Genomic DNA, 11,827 nt, shown 5'->3' with positions numbered 1-11,827 from the left:
GCTTAGGATAGAACACTGGAGGAAGATGTCCTGGTTGATGTGAAACTGGGAGACAATCTTCGGGAGAAAAGCTGGATGTGGTCTGAGCTACCAGAAACACCACCTTGTATGACAGGTAGAGTAGGAAACATGTTGCCAGCAGTTCAAAGGGCAGACCCATCAATTTGGAAAGGGCCAGATTGGGTCCCAGGCTGGGGTCGGTTGCTGGACATGCGGATATAGCCTGTCAAGACCATTTAGGAAATGGCTGACCATAGAGTTGGTCAACACTGACTGGCCCTCTAAGCCTGGATGGAAAGCAGAGATGGTGGCCAAGTGAACCCTTATTGATAACATGGATAGACCCTGCTGCTTGAGATGGAGAAGGTAGTCCAGTATGAGTGGTATAGAGGCGAGCATCGGGGATGAGTGATGCTGCGCTGACCAGAATGAGAATCTCTTTCACTTGGCAAGACAGGAAGCCCTGAAGGAGGGTTTCCTACTGTCAAAGAGGGCTTGTTTAACCAGATCTGAGCAGGAGAGCTCTGTGGAGTTCAGCCAAGGAGCTTCCATGCCATGAGGTACAACAACTCAAGGTTCGGGTTCTGGAGACAGCCATGATCCTGAGTTATTAAAGTCTGAGAGGAGCGGCAGGATGATTGAGGTTTCTACTGACATTTCAGGCTGGAGCTATCAATATGCCTAAAGCCTCTACCCTGCATATTTTGAGGAGCACCTTGTAAACGAGAGGGATCAGCGGGAACGTGTAGAAAAGATGGCCTCTCCATAGGAGGAGGAACGCGTCCACGATGGAGCCTGGGCTGTGGTTCAGGAAGGAACAATAGTGTTGGCACTTCCTGTTGTGTCATGTGGCAAACAGGTCCATCTGAGGAAGGCCCCACTGTTGGAAGATGGAGTTCGCGACGTTCAGGCGTAGGGATCACTCATGGCCGTGAAAGGACCTGCTGAGACGGTCCGCCAACTTATTCTGTACTCCCGGGAGGTATGATGCTTGCAAGTGTATCGAATCAGCTACACAAAACTCCCACAGCGTGAGGGTTTCCTGGCATAGGGGAGAGGAGCATGCACCCCCCTGTTTATTGATCTAGAACAGTGCCATGGTGTTGTCTGTCATGACTGATACACATCTCCCTATCAAGTGGGCTCAGAAAGTCTGGCATGCCAGGCGCACTGCTCTCAGCAATCTGACATTGATGTGGGGGGTGAGTTCTGCCTGAGACCAGAGAGGCCTTGTGTCTTGAGGTTTTCCAGATGTGTTCCCCAGCCCAAGTCTGATACAGCTGTCACTAGTGAGAAGGATGGCTGAGGACTGATGAAGGGGACCCCTGCACACACTACCTGCATGTTGAGCCACCACTAGAGGGAGTTGAGGACCAGGCAAAGCAGAGTCATGACTCTGTCCAAACTGTTCTGAGCTTGCCAATACACCGCGGCTAACCACGATTGGAGAGGCCAGGGTCTGAGCCTGATGTGTTGCACCACATAGGTACAAGAGGCCATGTGTCCTAGAAGCTTCAGGCAATTCCTTGCTGTGGTGGTGGGAAACTGCCTGAGACTTTGAATGGTGTCACCCAGGGCTCGAAACTTTGCTTCCGGGAGGTATGCCCTGGCGTGTGTCGAGTCCAGCACCGCCCCATGAACTCTATTCGCTGAACAGGGCATAGTCTCGATTTCCCCACATTCAGGATAACGCCCAATTCGTCAAACATTGTTCTTATGAAGTCAACTTGTGCCTCCACTTGAGCCCTAGAGTGGCCCTTGATCAGCCAGTCATTGAGGTACGGGAACACCTGTACCTGGCATCTGCATAGAAATGTGTCCACGGCTGCAATGCACTTGGTAAACACATGAGGTGCCACTGACAAGCCAAACAGGAGGACTGTCAACTGGTAGTGCTTGTTGCTCACCACAAACCTGAGGTACCTTCTGTGAGATGGTGTAATTGCTATATGAAAGTATGCGTCCTTCAAGTCGAGGGTGGCATACCAGGATCCAAGGATCCAAGGAAGGGATCCAAGGAAGGGATGATGGAGGCCAAAGAAACCAAGCGGAACTTCAGTTTTCTCAGGAACTTGTTGAGCTCTCGCAGGTCTAGGATGGGCCTGAGCCCATCTTTGGCTTTCAGTATTAGGAAATACCGAGAATAGAAACCCTTGTCCTTCAGCTCCTGAGGAACCTCTTCCACTGCTCCTAGCGTTGGGAGTGCACCTCCTGTATGAGGAGTTGCTCGTGAAAAGGGTCCCTGAAGAGCAATGGGGAAGGGGGCTGGAAAGGCGGGAGGGCAGAGAATTGGAAGGAGTATCCCTTCTCTACCGTGTGGAGCACCTAGTGGTCCGATGTGATATGGGCCCACCAAGGGCAGAAAGGGGATAGTCAGGACGAGAAGGTAAGTTGGGTTGGGATCCTGTCTAAGTTCTGGTGCACCATTCTCACTCGCACCTTGAAAAGGCCTGCTTCTGGACGGATGAAGGTTTGGATGGGCCAGAGCGCTGGCCTGAGGACAGGTTCAGCCTCTTCCTGCCACTCCTGTTTCTCCTCCATGAGCCGTCCTGCGGTTACGTGGTTGGTAGATCTGTGAAGGATCTGCCTAAAATGCCTCCGCTGCATAGTGGGGGTGTGGAGACCCAGCAACTTGAGTGTGGCTCTCGAGTCTTTTAGGCTATGTAGCCTTTTATCCATCTTATTAGAAAACAGGGTCCCACCCTCAAAGGGGGGATCCTGATTGGTCTGCTGAACCTCCTATGGCAGACTTCATATGGGGAGCCAGGAGCCCCTCCTCATGGCAATTCCGGTAGACATCACCTGGGTAGCCACATCAGCCCCATCCAGAGTAGCTTGCAACAAAGCTCGGGAAATGAGCTTCCCCTCCTCCACCAAGGCCGAGAATTCAGCATGGGAGTCCTGCAGCAGCAACTCTGCAAAATTTACCATTGCCCCACACATATTGTAGCAGTACCTGCTGACAATGGCCTGCTGGTTAGAAATGCGGAGCTGCAAGTTGCCAGTGGAGTAGACCTCTCTACCAAAAAGGTCGAGTCATTTTGCCTCCCAATTCTTTGGAGAGGGGCTGTGGTAGCCCTGGCACTCACGTTGATTAGCAACATCCATGACCAAGGAATCTGGTGGAGGACGGGTATACAAGTGCTTGTAGCCCCTGGATGACACAAAATAGCATCTTTCATTGCACTTTGCTGTAGGGGGCAATGAAGGCAGGGTCAGCCACAATATTTTTGTGGTGTCAGCAATGGTCTTTATGAGGGGTAGGGCAATACGTGCCAGTCCGGAGGGAGCAAGGATATCCACCTTTGGATCTGCGTCCTCCACTACCTCCTCCGCCTGAATGGCCAGGCCCGGGCAATCCTCCTCAGCAATTGCTGTAGGACCCTGTTGTCCTCCAGGGCTGGGGCTACTGAAGTGCCCACCAGCACTTCATCTGGAGAGGAGGGGGAAGAGACCCTGCAAGGGGTTGTTGCTTTCTTCCCTCCACACCCAAGGGGCACCGTGGTGCTTGGGGATCCTGGGCAGGAGCCAATGCAAATAGTGCTGTGGCCCTCGGTGCCAGAACTGTATATGTCAGTACCGAGGCCGCCAGTGCCAAAGCCAGAACTGATGGTATTGGGGCTGTTGGTGGCAAGGACGTCAGTGCTGATACTGCTGGGGCTGGTGTAGCCAACACCAGTGCCGCAGGGGTTGGGATGGTGGCGACAGGGAGTATGAAGCTACCACCAATCCTGCTGATGCTGATGGTGCCGGAGACAGCATGAAAATGGCTGAAGCCACCAATGTCACCCTGGAATATGACCCTTTGCTTTGCCCAAGGCCCAGGGAGTCCAAAAGGGTCTCTGTGCCAGGACCTGCCACTGTGCGGGCCACAGTGCCAGGTAAGGGTGCCAGTCTTGTGCTGACCTGGACTGTCTGTTTCTGCTCCTATGAGATCAATACGACATCAAAAAACATTAAGAACTGACCCTGGTGAAGAAACAAAAAAAATTATACACTGGCAGGAAGAAACTTGTGGGACCCACGTTTGGGACTGTGGTACTGATCAGATTTTGGGTTTTATTCTACAGGCTGCACCCTGTGTTTTTGGATAAGTACTTTCAGCATGTATTGCCCCCCACAACTGGATGTTAAATGACATACCAAAGGCATCTTGTTGCTACTGCCCTCGCCATCTCCTACATTACACTATTGCCCCTGTAACACCAAATACAGACAATGCCATATATCTGATAAAACCCAATGGCCAAGGCCTTCACACTGCAGTGATTTATTTAAATATTGTTTGAAAAAAATTATTTTTAAGGTTCAGGATATCCCATATAAGTGAACAATTGAGTGGAAAAAGACTGGTCAGAGGAGATAAAAGTATATGACATCACTACAAATGAGCTTCAAGAATTTGAAATTAAGGTTTTATAATGGGGTTGATATAATGGCCATTCAAGGGTCTGTAGTATATCAAGGGTCCTTATTTACTAATAGGGTAACCAAAACAATAATCAGACTCATACTCAAAAAGCGTGTTTTGCCACTGGAAATTTTACATGTACTGAAATGATTCCAGTAACTAATAATTTAACCTGTACCATATTACCATATACCCCTTCCTATCTATTAATGTTAATGCCTCTTGAAAGTACCTGAGAATACTTAGACGATAGATGTGGTATAATGCTATCTCCAAGAGAGATGTACAAGGATATCAAATAATAATTAATGCCAAATTAGGGACTATGAAATTCACCCTGCCCTATCCAGTTTTCAAATCACTTCCATGCCAAATTGCTCCAAGGGAGCTGCTATTTGGCTAACACAGCAAAGGGCACAGGTCTCCTCTAGGAAGAAAAGAGGCTTAGCTGGACACTTACGGGATGGTGCAAATAATGCAGTAGCAATTTGGAATATTCTTAAGGGCCAACAACATGAGAAATTAGGGCAACTAGAAAAGGCCACTGGTCTTATTACTGGAGCACAGCTGACCCAGGTGCAAGCTGGAGTTGGTGAATTATAAGTTATTTCTGCCCTTAGTTCAGGTTGGCACACCTGATTGGAATGGACAAGCACTCAAAGAAGAAACTTTATTGTTGCTGGTAACCCACATTGTTAGTTTTTGCTATTGTTTTTATTGTATTATGCCTATTTTCTCATTGAGAGAGAGAGTGAGAGAGAGAAGGAGAAGTATCAGAAGGGTAGCCATGTTAGTCTCAGGACCGGCGCTAAGGGTTTTAGTGCCCTACGCGCATGGCAATTTTGCCACCCCGCGCCCTGGTCCCGCGGTTCCCGTGGAGCTGCCGCAGTGGTGCCTACAGAGGGTCTGCTGGTCTGCGGCTCCGGTGGAGCTGCCGCAGTGGTGCCTGCGGGAGGTCCACCGGAGCCGCGGGAGCAGCCGACTGTCTACAGGCACGACTGCGGCAGCTCCACCAGAGCTGCCTGCCGCCCCCTCTGGCAAAATGCCACCCACCAATAATCCTGGCGCCCTAGGCTATTGCCTAGGCCACCTAAATGGAAGCGCTGGCCCTGGTTAGTCTGTATCCACAAAAACAACAAAGTCTGGTGGCACCTTAAAGTGTTTGGTTTTTTTTACCCATGAAAGCTTATGCCTAAATAAATCTTAGTCATTAATGTGTCACCAGACTTCTTGTTGTGGTTTGTGTACACACACAGTCTACTTATTCCATGGCCTTGCATCTAGATTACATAAAAGATATTCCTTCATGTTTATTCATTATTGTTCAGGGAAAGAAATGTGTGTCATCTTCTCCAGGCCCTGATATACCACACTGATATATCTGAGGCATCTTGACAAATTTCCTGAGGTTGTCTGACTTACATGGGCAAGATTGCCTGTCATCATCTGAAATGCTTCACTGACTACAACAAGCACTGCTGTGCAGGTTTTTCTTTTATTGGAATGCCAGAGCAGGGCCACCTCTGCTGTTAGAATCTAATTTTCCAGCTAGGACATCACACAAAACTAAGATGACCCTGTTACCCAGACATAGTAACATTGCTCATCTATCCCAGCTGAGTTTGGTAACAAGCGTGTAATAAAGCTATTCTCTCTTTTTCATTCTTTTAATTCTCTTTAGCATGACTGATAAAGACAAAGTGAATGAAGATGCACTATGACAGTACAAACTAGAGAGCGTTCAGGGATGATCAATCAATCAGATTACTCAACTGTTTTAACAATCCTAATCCTGCAATTCATTTCATAAAGATTAATGGTTTTTTGGTGTGTTCCATTTTAAGAGTTGGAGTCTGGCATCTTAAGGCTATCCTGAGGGACAAACATTTACTGGAATAAAACTTTTCATATCTCACTATTTTATTACAGTGTACATACTTCTCTGGGAATACCTATGTTTATGCTACAGAAATCATTCAGAGTTCATTAAACAGAACTACTTATCTTCAGTTCATAGTAGTACAGGCAAAAAAAGTAGAACACCTGAGTAAATACAACTCTACCTTGATATAATGCTGTCCTTGGGAGCCAAAAAATCTTACTGCGTTATAGGTGAAACTGTTTTATATTGAACTTGCTTTGATCCACCGGAGTGCGCAGCCCTGCCCCACCCCACCCCACCCCAGATTACTGCTTTACTGCTTATATCCAAATTCGTGTTATATTGGGTGGCGTTATATCGAGGTAGCGGTGTACTCAATACAAATTCACAAACCAAAAACTACATTAAGATGCAGTTAAAACAAAATGTAAGAAACAAACCATGAAATAACCATATAATTATGATTAGCGGGCATTTTATTGTTTGCAGTCCCAGATTTTTAGAGAGATTTTTCCCAATTTTAGCATCATTATAGGGCACAGTGAAATTGTTTGGGTGCCTTAACTGTATATCTCTTACATTTAAGGTTATCCTAAGACATTTGGATTTTCCTTAACTTTGAATTTCCTGGATTTATAATGGTTGGTTTTGAGATAATTGCAACATGTCTGTAATTTATTTTTACCCTTAATTTATTGATACATACTCTCAACGTTAATTCCATTTTAACTTGTGTTTTTTTCTGGAATTTCCATGGAAACTCAAAGAATGCTACCATGTGATATTTCTACTGATTTGAAGACATGTACTATCAACCTTAAATCTTTATTTTATTTTAACATTCAAGGACACATTTCACTAATACACCAAAAGCAATGTACCCAGAGCACAGCCAGCCCATCAAAATGTGTTTACAACTGCTTTGCATTGCCAGGTCACCACAAAGCAGATGAAGCATACCGGTGAGTTTGACTGTTAATCTGAAATTGACATACGGGTTTAGAGGGGTGCATTACTGAGACTGGAGATTTGTGAAGTGGGAGCAAAGAGAGCCTCATTGTTACGGGTGCTCGGTTTCCCCAACATTACTGCTTCAGTGTGCAGTAGAGCCAAGGCACCAATGTCATGTGGAATCATTTACGGACTGATGCATGCAGACATGAAATCTCAAAAAAAAAAAACAGTGACAGTTGGACCAAGTAATCAATTAATGAGAATGTTTGACATCTCCCTCGAACCACTGAGTCATTACACCAACAGAACTCTCGCCTGCAAATTACCTGTAGGGGAAAGGTGATGATTGAGTTACTTTTGATGTCTCAATGAACCTCCTTTCAGCTTTGTCTTGAGAAAAAAGGTACATTTTTAACTCAAGTTAAAATCCTGTGAAGTCGGCAGTTTGTAGTTTTTACAGAAGTTACTAGTGGAGGAAAGTTGAGGAAAAAACTAGTCTAACTCAACTTGCTAACACCTGTGAAAACTATGAACTGCTTTGTCTTTGCTAGGATTTTACCTCAGGTTACGAAAGAAATGTGTCGTCTTAACTAATGAAAACACAGCCTAGGAGTGACCTTAGCTGTTGACCCAAGGCTATTTAACCTAAACAATCATAGCAATTAATTACATTTGTTAATAACTTCGTTTAATTATAAATTGGTTTCTTCACATTTAGTCTCTGCAGAGAAGGTCAATTAATTTAACTATGTGGACAGTTTGGAAAGCCTGTTTTATTCCATTGTGAAGACTGTTGATGAAAAAAAACAGACTGACAAGTGCTAAATTTCTTAAAAGATCCAATTTTAAATAAAACTCAAATGATAACACAATTTCCTGTAAATTCTCAGAAAATTCATTCTCTTCCACAGATTAAATGGTATCTTTTTTGGGAGCATACACTATTTTTCATACCAAATAAAGAGGTTAAATCCCTACTTTAATTGCAAAATGGAACTCAAACTTAAGTCTGGAGTTGGGACCAGTGCCTCCATAATACAGCACATTTTAGGGCACTAATCACATTATTAGTGAGTTCAATAATACAAAACATATTCTGAATCACAATTCCTTTTCTTCAACCCCTGCATAAAAATTCCTGATGTCTTCATTGAAGGAACAAATGTTTGCACACTCAAGTGCAATGGTTGCACATATAAATGTCTATTTAAATACTCAGCTGGACATCTGTGCATGCTGTCATTCAGTTTGCACGTGCAATCACAGCAATAATTTATCCAAATGCAGGTGCATTAGACAGAGCTTCAGTGTCCTCTTAAAAATGTCTTTTTCAAGGGCCAAGAAGGATTGCCCATTTTAAAATAAATATGATCTTGTGGATCATCTCCCTCCATGGTTGTATAGCCCAATTTCAACCTATTTTTAACTGCATAGAGAATCTTCCCTCCCATCCATGATCACGTAACACCAATGTGGCAAATACAGCAATTTTTTACACAAGACAATGTTATGAAAGCATTTAATGTATTCTAGCTATTTTAATGTGTATTAGCATCCAGAGCCATGTGAACATCCAGCTCGCTATGAACCACAGAGGACCACATCTGGGGAAATTCAGTTAGGGCTTGTCTATAGAGCCCTGCAAATCTGTGGATATCCAACCATTTTTATGGATAACAGATCGGATGCAGATACAACCACGCAGGGCTATACTCATTCGTGGCGCCTGGCCTGCAGCATCCAGCTCAGGCAACCCGAGGGGCACAGCGCACTTGGGGACAGTGGCTAGCAGCCAGTGGCTGGGAGTGGGTGGCAGGCTGATGTTGGGGCTGTCCAGCACTCGCTCAGCACACCACTTCCTGTCCAGCAGTTTCGGCCCCCTCAGGCAGTGACAGCGTATCCGGCCGGGCCCAGCAGCGCTGGCCATGCTCCCAGTCCTGAGCCTGGACACAGGGACTGGAGCTGGCAAGGCCCTGGCACCTCACTCGTTCACCCCACTGTGATGCAACATGCAGTACTGCTGCCATGTGCCATTGCTGGCGAGCCCCTGGGAGCAGCATGCAATGTGAAACCGCTCCAGCCCCCGTCCCCGCATCATCCCTTCTTCTTGAGACCCCCTGTGCTGCCCCTTACTTCCAGTCCCCGTCCTCACACTGCCTCTTCCCCCCTCACCCCCATCCCCCTCACTCCCAGGTCACTAGCCCTTGTGTGACGGCTTGCTGCTCTGGGTGCAGATATGGATATAGGTAAAAGCCAGCAAGCGGATTGTGGATCGAATTGTGGCTGACCCTGGTGGATGCAGATTTTTCTATCCACGCAGGCAGGGCCGGCTCTACAGTTTTCGCCGCCCCAAGCAGCACACCGAATTGCCATCGTGGGCGGCAGGAGCAGGCGTGTTTCCGCAGCGGCAGCAATTCGGCAGCAGCTTCTATGTTTAACTGAAGCCGCCATAGACAGCTAAACATAGAAGCTGCTGCCGAATTGCCGTTGCAGCGGAAATGCGCCTGCCGCCTTAAGGCCGCTTGGACTGCCCCCCACCCACGGCGGCAATTTGGTGTGCTGCTTGGGGGCAAGACAACAGGGACTGCCGCCCCTTGCAGATTGCCGCCCCAAGCACCAGCTTGGAATGCTGGTGCCTGGAGCCGGCCCTGCACACAGGACTCTACTGGTCTACATGGGGAAATTGACTAGAATAACTATTTTGTGGAATAAGACATTCAGCTATAACTATTCAAGGATAGCTCCCCTGTGGATGTTATTCTGAATAAAACTCATTTTATTCAGAAAGAATGAGTGCCCTTCTAAGCAGAGTAAGTATTCCAGTATAAAATTACTTTTGTTCGGGAATTGTGTCCAGTCACTATCCCCAGGCAAACAAACTCTCAGATATAATATGACAGCAGTTCTCAACAAGGGGACTGGGCCCCTTGGGGGACCGCAAGCAGATTTCAGGGGGTCTGCTAAAATAAACCAGAGAGCAGGACCAGTATTGGACTCATTGGGGCCCAGAGCAGAAAGCTGAAGCCTGAACTCTGCCACCTGAGGCTGAAGCTGAAGCCAGAGCAACTTAACATCATAGGGCCCCCTGAGCAATTGCCCTGCTTGCTACCACATAACACTGGCCTGGCTTTTAATTTACTAGATATTCAGAAAAACAGTGTTGTGGCACAGGTGGGCTGTGGAGTTTTTATAGCATGTTGCGAGGGTAAAAGGGGGTGGGGGGAAAAGGTTGAGAATGCCTGCAATAGGAGTCTGTAACAAACCACATCATCACTTTCCTTTTTAAAAAAAGTGGAATTTAAAAAGCAGTCTGAAAAGGAGCAGGTGGGGGAGAGAGAGATAATCTTTCTTGTAAGTGATATTTCTCTGATGGGCAATGTCAATCTCCAACAAGATAGGGATTCACTTGCATCACACTTGAACAGCCATGAGCAGCCAGTGAAACTGCAGCATTTTAAAATCTGTCTGTCCCAAAGCTCCTGTTAACACCTCTAGCAGTGAATGCCATAGCACTTAGAATAAAATGTACTTCCAAGCTGGGATGCAAGTTATTAAATGGGAAATTAATGTGTACTAGAGAACTTGTAGTGCTCACCAGCAGGGTACATACTGGCCAGTTGGTTCATGAGACACTAATTTACATCCTCTGGTGCAGACTAAAGAACCACATAGACAAGTCCTAAGAATGTAAAGAGCAATCACTATACAAATACAATTCGACCAGAATAATCAACAATGCAACATTAAGTTACTAATTTGTCCTTTTTGGGGGGCGGGGAGGGGAGGTGGAATCTGAAAATTAAAAAAAAATTCTCCAAGTGGACAAAATCAGTAACAAGATGGGATCTATTAACATTCTTTCAATGCTCAACGTCACTGTAATTAATTTATAGTTCAATGCAAAAAAGTTGCTAAATATAATAGAAATCAGGGAATTGGAAATTATAGTCCTTAAAGCAACCACAACTCTTGTAGCACACATGTAGCATCTATGCTGTTCAGAGGTATCATTTATGCCAAACCAATACATATTCTCTACTATTGAAGGTTTTTGAGATGCATTCTCTAGCCCCCCCAATGGTGCAAACACAATTGTTTAAAAACCATGTCTGACGCACAAACCATCTTCACATTTATTTCAGTTGAATTGAACTAGATTTCAAATTTCAGATGTGTACAGAAAAGTAATGCTCTTCCACCCACTAATTCATCCGCTCTTTCTGGCAACATCAACAGCTACTATAAATCAAACACTTGAGTAGGTTTAAAGTTTCAAGGAACTGCTGATGTTTCTCCTTTTCCCTATAGCTCTCCTCTTGCCCAAAACAAAAAGCAAACAAAAAGCCAAGAAAAGGCATTTTCAGAACTAGAATAATTTTTTGTATGAGCAGGCCAAAAAACGGCAAATCACCTATTGTGGACAGTCAGGTAAGCACTGCTATATTATATATTTATAACAGACATAAAAAATGGAGTTAAGGCTAAGAATATTTGTACTTAAACAGTTTTTAAAAAAATATAGCGATGTTGTAATGATCCCCAAACCAAGCATTACAAAACCCAAAAATTCAAGTCAAGCT

The sequence above is a fragment of the Chelonoidis abingdonii genome, chromosome 1 (genome assembly GCF_003597395.2).
Source record: "Chelonoidis abingdonii isolate Lonesome George chromosome 1, CheloAbing_2.0, whole genome shotgun sequence".
In the NCBI taxonomy this organism is placed as follows: Eukaryota; Metazoa; Chordata; order Testudines; family Testudinidae; genus Chelonoidis; species Chelonoidis abingdonii.
Note: the sequence above shows the minus strand (reverse complement) of the source record.